This window comes from Peromyscus eremicus, chromosome 1, assembly GCF_949786415.1.
Source record: "Peromyscus eremicus chromosome 1, PerEre_H2_v1, whole genome shotgun sequence".
Lineage (NCBI taxonomy): Eukaryota > Metazoa > Chordata > Mammalia > Rodentia > Cricetidae > Peromyscus > Peromyscus eremicus.
Window position 1 is genome coordinate 98608022 of NC_081416.1, and position 11054 is coordinate 98619075.

At 42.3% G+C, this 11054-nt stretch overlaps 1 pseudogene; it reads left to right on the forward strand.

Moving 5' to 3' along the window:
- Nucleotides 1-2272: 2272 nt before the first annotated feature.
- Nucleotides 2273-10159, forward strand: LOC131901908 (T-cell ecto-ADP-ribosyltransferase 2-like; annotated as a pseudogene).
- The last annotated feature ends 895 nt before the right edge of the window (nucleotides 10160-11054 follow it).

The window sequence follows — 11054 nt, forward strand, 5'->3', positions numbered from 1 at the left end:
ACTCAGGAGGCAGAGGCAGGCAGATCTCTGTGAGTTCGAGGCCAGCCTGGGCTACAGAGTGAGTTCCAGGACAGGCTCCAAAGCTACACAGAGAAACCCTGTCTCAAAAAACCAAAATAAATAAATAAATAAATAAATAAATAAATAAATAAATAAATAAATAAATAAAAGAATATAGAGAGGATATTTTATAAGGCTGACAATAGTTATTTTATAATAAATAATGAATAAGTTCTTAAATGTTCAGGATGTACAGAGGAAACCTTCAGTCAACTGCAGAACTTCTAGGTCTGTTGTTTCTGCATTGTTCCCTAAAGACTCAGCGTAGAAAAAACCAAGCTGTGGAGGAGAACCCTTCCAAAGAGCAACTAGTCAGCCACAGCATGTAGTTTTTTTCTGCTATTTTTGTGGTGTGGGGAGAGTATTATCTTGCCAGCTAAGTCACAGTTCTGTGGACAGTAACACAACAGGCTTCAATAAGTGTGAGGAAGAGTTTTCATGATTTTCCAAAAGCCATAGGCAGGAATGAAGGGATGGGTCCACACCAATGGGGGTGACCTTACTTCTCATTCCTTGACCTGCCATTCAGTATATACTTAAAATCTCCACCCCACAAAGAGTAGTGAAAACAATACATTCTCATAAGATACAACTAGTAATAGGACTGGTTGTGTTAGTCTGCTTCCTTCCTTTTTGATTTTGTTTTCTTTTCTTTTTTTGTGTATGGGTACATGGACACATGTGGGCACATGCATGTGGAAGCCAGAGGACAATCTCCGGCATCATTCCTTATGCACTGTTCACCATTTTTGTAAAGACAGGGTCTCTCAAAGGCCTCAGAAACACCAAGGAGACTGGTCTGGCTGTCCAGTGAGTCTTGGGGATCTCAGGGACCAATCTCTCTCCACCTCCCGATGCTGGAATACAAGTGCGTGTCATCACACCTGCTCTTTTCCCATGGGTTCTTGGGATCAAACTCAGTTCTATGTTTGCAAGGCAAGTTCTTTACCCACTGAACTTTCTCATCAGTTTGTGTTTATTACTATTACAAAATGCTTGATGTTGGAAAGTTTATAATGTAAAGGTGCTTTCTGTAGCTAGAGTTTTCCTGCCTGGCCCACAGTCAGGACAAATCTCTGACACCCGCCAGTCCCACAGCCGCTCAGACCCAACCAAGTAAACACAGAGACTTACATTGCTTACAAACTGTATGGCCATGGCAGGCTTCTTGCTAACTGTTCTTATATCTTAAATTAACCCATTTCTATAAATCTATACCTTGCCACGTGGCTCGTGGCTTACCGGCATCTTCACATGCTGTTTGTCATGGCGGCGGCTGGCAATGTCTCTGACTCAGCCTTCCACTTCCCAGAATTCTTCTCCTCCTTGTCCTGCCTATACTTCCTCCTGCCTGACTACTGGCCAATCAGTGTTTTATTTACTAACCAATCAGAGCAAGACATTTGCCATACAGAACATCCCACAGCAGCTTTCTCAATTCACAGTCTGACAGCTGGAAAGTCTAAATATGAAAGTGATTATGGTTTTCCTGGCTGAATCACAATATTCTCTATCACAATGTCAGAGATGCCCAATATTGCCATGTACAGAAGGGACTACATGGCAAGAGAGGAAGCCAGAGAGGTTCTGGGGCCAGACTTGCTCTTGTAGGAACTGAGTAGGATCCTATAAGACTGAATGATCTCTTCTAAAGGTGATGTCCTCCAGGATCTGGTCACTTCCCAGTAGGCCTCACCTCTTAAATGTTTCCCCATCTTTATATGGCCACACTGGGGACCTTTGGAGGACGAACATACCCAAATCAAGAACATAGTGAATAGTGACACCATTAAAAGACATTCAAAGATAATGAGCTGAGTGTGAGCCACAAGCTAATCAAATATGGAGTAGAATATAAGCATCCGTGCAAGTAAAACATCAGAGCCTAAGACACATCTGCTAAAATATGACCTATTTTTCCCTGGCAACCTCCACACTATATAGCTCTGTGTGTTACCAGGATTGATCCATCACCCCTTCTTACTAGGAAGACAGAATGTCAGTCGCCTCATCTCTAGTAAGCATCCAAGCAGAGCTATACACAGAGTGTTGGTAAGCCATCGTGGGAGCAGTATGAGCAGGAGCCTGGACTTCCAGATGTAAAATAAAGGTTCAGTCGTTAACCCAGAGATGATCAACAGACCATTACAATACTGTGTGTACCCCTCTTTCATTGTCTTGTATTTCCTTGCAGCTGTGTTTGAACATGAAGATGACATCAAAAGTTCACACGTTGCTTCTGACTTGGTTGTTAACTCAGCAAGTAATATTCTCAATCCATGCACTGTTGTCCTTGATTTCCCCTGCCCACATCTTTGTGATATTACAGTTCCCAGGATGGAGTATGCAGTTAGAGGATGGTAGAGGGTATGAATCCAGAGAAGTATTGAAAAGGTAATATCAGGAAGGGGGAAGGTTGTGTGTGAGTTAACATGAGCAATATACACTGACATGTATATATTAAAATATCATGATAGGCCTGTTATTTTTGACTAAATATTTGGTTGAATAAAGAAGAAAAATAAAGTATCCATTAACAGAAAAGAATTAGAGATCTCAGCCTTGCCTTTCTGCACCCCTTATAACATAATGAGACTGTGTCCATACATGTGCCATGTGTGAGGTTGGAATATGAAACATCTCATGCTGTAGGCTCCAGACAGCATCCAGTATGTGCTGATAGCTTAGTAAACTTACCTAGTAACAAAGAACTCTACTTTCAGGTGACAGGCCTGACTGAGCCTTCCAACCTGGACATGGCTCCCAATGCATTTGATGATCAGTATGAGGGTTGTGTCGAAGACACGGAGAGAAAAGCACCCCAGCTGTTACAAGAAGACTTCAACACGAATGAGCAATTAAAACTTGAGTGGGTAAAGATAGAGAAACAATGGAAGGAGATAAAAAACATGATGAGCAATCCCAAAGGTTTCCATGGCTTTCATTAAACAGCTATAGTGGCTTACACTGGGAGAATCTACAAAGACTTTAACAGAGCAGTTAGAGAATTCAAGAAAAATCCCAGTAACTTCCATTACAAGGCCTTCCACTACTATTTAACAAGAGCTTTCAACTTCTGAGTAAACAGGATTGTTACACAGTATATAGAGGCACTGATAACAAATTTCATTACTGTGGGGAGGACTCTGTGCGGTTTGGGCAATTCACTTCCTCATCTTTGAAAGAGAGAGCAGCTCTTGGTGGCTTTGGTAGTGTTGGTGGAACACTGTTTATCATCAAAACCTGCTTGGGGATTAAGATAAATAAATTTTCCTATAAACCTAAAGAAGAGGAGGTGTTAATTCAAGGCTATGAAGTATATCACAAAGTAAAGTTACCACAAAACAATAAAGAGTATGACACAATTTCTCTGCACTCCCCCAAAAGAGGGAAAAGCAACTTCAATTGCTTCTATAGCGGTTCTACTGACAAGAGTCATTTCAGCAGCTAAGGTGAATCTGGGTCTGTGTTAGAGGTAGAGCTGGTGGGGACATCATGAAATGGAATAGTGGTGCTCCCTATCAGAAGACACCTGGTAGACCATACACATGGCCATGGTGATTAGAATGATGAGGGGTAGTATTGGTAAAGCCAAGTGGCACATACTTTAGTGCAGGTGTATCAGGAATGGTTGAACACAGTGAGGGACTTCAGGAAAATGCTATTACCATGTCCAGCCCTTTGAGGAGTGAGAAGTCCCATCAGCAGATATTTATTTATCCATCCATTAAACCAAAGCAGCCCATGTTGGGGGTCTCTATGGCTGTATGCCCATCATTCCTTGTGGCCTGGGTTCTCTCTTCATCCCTTGACCATATGTCTGAATCTATGAAAGCAAAGACATCATCAATTTTAGTTTGGTGATTACTTTTCAAGGCATAGTTCAAGTGTCACTTATCACAGCAATCTTTCCTTAATACTTTCAGAGAAAATTACTGTACCATGCTCTCTGTTATAGGTTTGGGGTCAGACTCCATGGCAATCTGGTTCAATCATCACTAACTCTCTGACTCTTGGCAAGTTATCAGTTTCCTTATTTGAACCATAAAGACCCAAATGAAAAATATTGTAGTAATATTATTTTGAGAATTAAAAGAGAGGTATTCCTGCACCAAGGCTGAGCAAAGTGTCTTAGCATAGGCTCTAGGTTCCAAAAACCAGCTCATGCACCAAGGACAGGTCCTGGTCCCACTGCTAGGGGAGACCTTGCCTTGGAGGAGGTGGGAATGGGGGGTGGATTGGGGGGAGAATGCAGGGGGGTGGGTGGAGGGAGGACAGGGGAATCCATGGCTGATATGTAAAATTAAATTGATTATGAATTAAAGTATTTATTTAAAAAGTATTTAAGACATATTACTTGGCATGTATATATCAATCCACAAATGCCTTTTATTTTTAAATATGAAGAACCCTGTACACATGTCAGACATCTGATCCAAACTCATATAGGTGTGGGTCTCAACATTCACAGGAAAATCACTTGCTTACACTCTAGAGACCTTGTCTCCTATGCCCACCACTCAGGATCTGCACAGTGTCTGGATTTCTTATATCCAGACCCCACTAAATGTTGTCCTAAGAAGTTAAGTTTGAGTGAGAGGCCAGGGAGAACCTGAAATGAACTACAGTTAGATAATGAGTACAGAGCAATCTTATATCTAATCAGCTCTGACACTCCAGGGTTTCTGGAAACGTGGGAAGTCTTTGGAGCAGGAAGTGTAACTACAGAAGTGATCACAGGGGCTTCATGCGTTTTCTTTTTTTTTCATTTTTCCATATTAAGAACTATTCTACTCACTCCACATGCTATCCACAGATCCCCCTCCTCTCTCCTACCACCCCCAGCCCTCTTTCCCAAGCCACCCCACATCCCCACATCCCCCAAATTGAGGTCTCCCATGGGGAGTCAGCAAAGCCCAGCACACTGAGCCTAGGCAGGTCTAAGCCCCTTCCCACTGCACCAAGGCTGTGCAAGGTGTCACACCACAGGCACCGGGTTCCAGAAGCTTACCCATATACCAGGGACAGATCCTGATCCCCCTGCCTGGGTGTCCCCCAAACAGTTTGAGCCAATCAACTGTCTTTCATATCCAGAGGGCCTAGTCCAGTCCCATGGGGGCTCCACAGCCATCAGTCCACAGTTCATGGGCTTCCACTGGTGTGGCCGGTCATCTCTGCATGTCCTCCCATCATGATCTCAATGTCCCTCGCCTGCAGTATCTCTCCTCTCTCTCATCAATTGGATTCCCAGAGCTCAGCCTGGTGCCTGGCTGTGGATCTCTGTATCTGCCTCCATCAGTCACCAGACAAAGGCTCTATGATAACAGCTAGGTTATTTGCTAGGCTGGTCACCAGAGTAGACCAGTCCAGGCCCCTCTGGACCACTGCCAGCAGCCCAAGGTGGGGTCAACCTTGTGGGATCCTGAGAGCCTCCCCAGCACCCTGCCTCTTCCTATTCCCATGATGTCCTCATCTATCATGGTATCTTCCTCCCTGCCCTCCCACTCTGTCCCTGTTCCAGCTTGACCCTCCCATTTCCCTATGTTCTCATCCCCCACTCCTTGCACTCTGCCATCCCCCAAGTCCACTCATGTAGATCTCATCCACTTCTCCTTCACAGGATCATCCATGTGTCCCTCCTAGGGTCTTTTCCTGCTAGCTAGCCTCTCTGGAGTTGTGGGTTGCAGTCTGGCCATCCCTTCCCTCCTATTTAGTATCCACTTATGAGTGAGTACATACTATGTCTGTCCTTCTGAGTCTGGGTTACCTCACTCAAGATGATATTATCTAGATCCATCCATTTGCCTGCAAATTTCATGATATCATTGTTTTTTACTGCTGAGTAGTACTCCATTGTGTATATGTGCCATATTTTCTTTATCCATTCTTCACTTGAGGGACATCTAGGTTGTTTTCAGGTTCTTGCTATTACAAATAATGCTGATATGAACATAATTGAGCATGTGTCCTTGTGGTAAGATTGAGCATTCCTTGGGTATATGCCCAAGAGTGGTATAACTGGATCTTGAGGAAGACTTATTCCCAATTTTCTGAGAAACTACCATACTGATTTCCATAGTGGCTGTACAAGTTTGCACTGCCACCAACAGTGGAGGAGTGTTCCCCTTGCTCCACATCTTCTCCAACATAAGCTGTCTTCAGTGTTTTTGATCTTAGCCATTCTGACAGGTGTTAGGTGGTATCTCAGAGTTGTTTTGATTTTGCATTTCCCTGATGACTAAGGATGTTGAGCAATTCCTTAAATGTCTTTCAGCCATTTAAGATTCTTCTATTGAGAACTCTCTGTTAAGCTCTATAGCCCATTTTTTTTTTTTGGTTTTTCGAGACAGGGTTTCTCTATGTAGCTTTGCGCCTTTCCTGGGACTCACTTGGTAGTCCAGGCTGGCCTCGAACTCACAGAGATCCGCCTGGCTCTGCCTCCCGAGTGCTGGGATTAAAGGCGTGCGCCACCACCGCCCGGCAAGCTCTGTAGCCCATTTTTTAATTGGATTGTTCAGTATTTTGATGTCTAGCTTTTTGTTATGTCCTCCTTTTCATGTCTGATTTTGTTAATTTGGATGCTCTCTCTCTGCTTTTTTGTTAATTTGGATAAGGGCTTATCTATCTTGTTGATTTTCTCAAAGAACCAACTTTTTGTTTCATTGATTCTTTGTATTGTTCTCTTTGTTTCTATTTTATTGATTTCAGCCTTCAATTTGATTATTTCCTGGCATCTGTTTCTCCTGGATGAGTTTGCTTCTTCTTGTTGTAGAGCTTTCAGTTGTGCTGTTAAGTCACTAGTGTGAGATTTCTCCAACTTCTTTATGTGAGCATTTAGAGCTATGAATTTTCCTCTTAGCACTGCTTTCATGGTGTCCCATAAGTTTGGGAATGTTGTACATTCATTTTCATTGAATTCTAGGAAATCTTTAATTTCTTTCTTTATTTCTTCCTTGACCCATTGGTGATTCAATTGGGCATTATTCAGTTTCCATGAGATTGTAGGCTTTCTGTAATTTTTGTTGTTGTTCAAGTCTAACTTTAAGCTATGGTGGTCTGTTAAGACCCAGGAGGTTATTTCAATTTTTTTGTATCTGTTGAGATTGCTTTGTGATCAAGCATGTGGTTGATTTTGGAGAAGGTTCCATGGGGTGCTGAAATGAAGTTATATTCTTCTGTGTTAGGGTGGAATATTCTGTAGATATCTATTAAGTCTATTTGAGTCATAATGTCTGTTAGTTCCCTTATTTCTCTGCTAAGTTTCTGTCTGGCAGACCTGTCAATTGGTGACAGTGGGGTGTTGAAGTCTCCCACTACTAGTCTATGGGGTTTGATGTGCGATTTGAGCTTTAGTAATGTTTCTTTTACGAATGTCGGTGCCCTTGTATATGGGGCATAAATATTCAGAATTGAGACTTCATCGTGTCAGATTTTCCCTGTGATAAATATGTAGTGTTCTTCCTGATCTCTTTCAATTGATTTTAGTTTGAAGTCTATTTTATTAGATATTTGATAGCTACACCAGCTTGCTTCTTAAATCCATTTGATTGGAATGTCTTTTCCTAGCCTTTTATTCTGATGTGGTGTCTGTCTTTGAAGTTGAGGTGTGTTTTTTGTATGCAGTAAATGGATGGATCTTGTTTTCATATCCATTCTGTTAGCCTGTGTCTTTTTATAGGTGAATTGAGACCATTGATATTGATGGATATTAATGACCAGTTATTGTTAATTCCTATTATTTTTTGGTGGTAGTGTTGTATGTTTCCCTTCTTTAGTATTAGTTGGTATGGGACTATCTATTGCCTGTGTTTTCATGGGTGTATCTAACTTCCTTAGGTTGGATTTTTCCTTGGAGTGCTTTCTGTAGGGCTGCATTTGTGGAGAGATATTGTTTAAATCTGGTTTTATCATGGAATATTTTGTTTACCCAATCTATGTTGATTGAGAGTTTTGCTGGGTATAATAGTCTGGGTTGGCATCCATGGTCTCTTAGTATCTGCATAACATCTGTCCAGGACCTTCTGGCTTTTAGAGTCTCCATTGAGAATTCAAGTGTTATTCTTATGGGTCTGCCTTTATATGTTGCTTGGCCTTTTTCCTTTGCAGCTCTTAATATTTTTTCTTTATTCTGTATGTTTAGTGGTTTGATTATTATGTGGTGAGGGGACTTTTTTTGGATCCAGTCTATTTGGTGTTTGGTAACCTTCTTGTATTTTTATAGGCATTTCCTTTTTTTAGGTTGGGAAAGTTTTCTTCTATGATTTTGTTGAATATATTTTCTGTGCCTTTGAGTTGGTATTAATCTCCTTCTATCTCTGTTATTCTTGGTTTGATCTTTTCATGGTGTCCTAAATTTCCTGGACATTTTGGGTCATGACTGTTGGTTTTAGTGTTTTCTTTGATGTATCTATTTCTTCTACTGTATCTTCAATGCCAGAGATCTGGTCTTCCATCTCTTGCATTCTGTTGGTTATACTTGCATCTGTAGTTCCTGTTCATTTACTCAGATTTTCCACTTCCAGCATTACCTCAATTTGTGTCTTCTTTATTGACTCCATTTCAGTTTTGAAATCTTGAACTGTTTACCTCACTTGTTTAATTGCTTTCTCTTGGCTTTCAAGAGATTTACTGATTTCTTCCCATTTTTTGTTTGACTTTTCCTCCATTTCTTTAAGGGAATTTTTCATTTCCTCTTTTAAGATCTCTAATATCTTCTTAAAGTCATTTTTTTGGTAGATATCTTCGGTTTCTTCTGTGTTGGGATGTTCAGGTCTTGCTGATGTAGGTTCTGATGGAGCTATATTGGTTTTTATGTTGTTGACTGTATTTTTGCACTGGCGTCTACTCATCTCTTTCTCCACTTGGTGCAAGCAGTGTCTGTGTCTGAGGGAGCCTCTCTTGGTCTGAGTGATAATATTGATCCAGTGGGAGCTCTTGGTCTAGTTGATGCTGATGGACTTCTTGTCTTAGGGAGAAGCTCTTAGTCCAGCTGGTACTAGTGGGCTCTGTCTCAGAGAGTAGCTACAGTCTTACCTTATGGCAGATGGTGGTAGTCTGACCTGTCTGCAGGATGTCTGTCTGCCAACTGGCCTCTTAGTCCACCTGGGTGCTGGCAGGCTCTGTCTCAGGGAACAGTTACAGTCTCGGAGGGTGGGTGGGATTTGGGGGAGGTGGGGCTTAGGTTACAGGGTCTGATGGGGGATGGTGGTGGTCTGTCTTGTGTGCAGGAGGTCTGCCTGCCAACTGGCCTGAAACTGGAACTGCAATGGGTGGGGGTGTAGGGGCACAGGGTTGTGCCCCTGGGCCCAAAGCCTAGGGGCTGGGGTATTCGGGTATGAGGATAAAGACACCTCTTAGTCCAGTCGGGTGCTGGCAGGCTCTCAGGCTTCATGCATTTTCATAGAGAAAATCTGAATTTATATCAAGCCCAAGGAAAGCATGACCCCTACCCAGGTCCACTTTCTGGCAAGAAGAAGCTGCCAATCAGGGTCAAATGATTGATTTTCAGTCAAGGCAGGCTGAGAGCCACAAGTAGATTCTAGTTCACACCAGCTGGCATAAAAGGAATGCACATTGCTGCAACAATGGACTTTCAGAAGATTCAGATCCAGAGACCTCTTCTTGGGTGAATAAGGAAAAGCCTGTTGGGCTACTAGAAGGCCAAGAAAACTCTGCATAGGAAAAGTTTTAATCCCCAGTCTTAGCACATAGGAACTTGGAAGTGGTTGGGATCTATCAGTTTGTTAACTTCCTGGTACTTGAGTACTTTAGAAATCCTCAGGAAGCCAGAAGAGTCTAGCCAGGCATGCTGGCCCCCTAGAGCCTACTCTCTTGGGATTTGAGCTAGATGTAAAGTTCTGAATGTTTAGGGGAGCTATCCCTGTCTTGAGATTTCCCAAATGAAACCTTCCTTTCTCCTCCCGTCTACAGGAACCCTGCTGCTTGTGGTGCTACCTGGTCTCCTGGTCCAGCTGCTGCCTCTTGCTGAGCTGTAGCCCTCTCCTGCCTACAGTTCATGGGTCTGAGTGTTGAAGGGAGGCCCAGGGGCAAGAACTTGGTGGTTCTCTAAGGTCTGTGGTAGAATGAAGGGTGCGATCATTTTGGGGGAGATCTGCTTTAGCATTCACAACTTCCATAGACACCCAAGGAACCTGCTGGGTCTGTGGGTGAAATTTTATGCTCTAACTTCAAATTTACTACCCTTTGACACTTTGCTATAATAAAAAAGCAGTGTTTGTCTCATGGTCAGCAGTAACACTTTTAAAGTATGTGATATGTGATGAATGTTACAATCTAGCAAAATAAACCATTTATAACCACACCTTGATTTCTGTGACTAGATATTTCTATAGGTTGAATTATTTGAGAAACTCTCTTAAGTCGTGAGTTCTGAGGCTCACATTGATACAACTGAGAAAGTTCATGTTGACATTTCTCACAGAGGCTCCTGCAGGACAAATTGAGCAGGCCATAAATGTAAGGGCTGACCTAGATATAGTCGACTCCCTACTTCTCCCCCATCAGAAATACAGCCAGCTACTGAGACCTGTCAGCCTATTTCTGTAACCCTGATCATCTCTGAGGACATGGATAAGCATATTAATTTTTAAAATTTTATTATCATTATATTGCCTCTTGTGTTAAAATTCATAACTTGAAATGTGTTTAGAAGCCAAAGGGCAATTCCAGCATCAGCTCTTTCTTTCCACCTTTATACAGGTTCCAAGGATCAAACTCAGATTGTCAGCTTGACACATCAAGCATTGCTGATCCATCTCAGCAAACCAGACAGGCCCATTTTTAGCCATATATGGATCAGGAAGTCTGTGTCCTGTACTCACCATGGGTGGATTTAGCCCAAGTGTATAAAGCTTCCCTTACTCACCATGTTATGGAGTAGGAGACCACTGGGAAAAGACCATAGACTCAATTTATATTGTAATCAGTTGAATATTGTAGCCTGAAGCAGGACAATAATCTCTGAGCCAAACCTT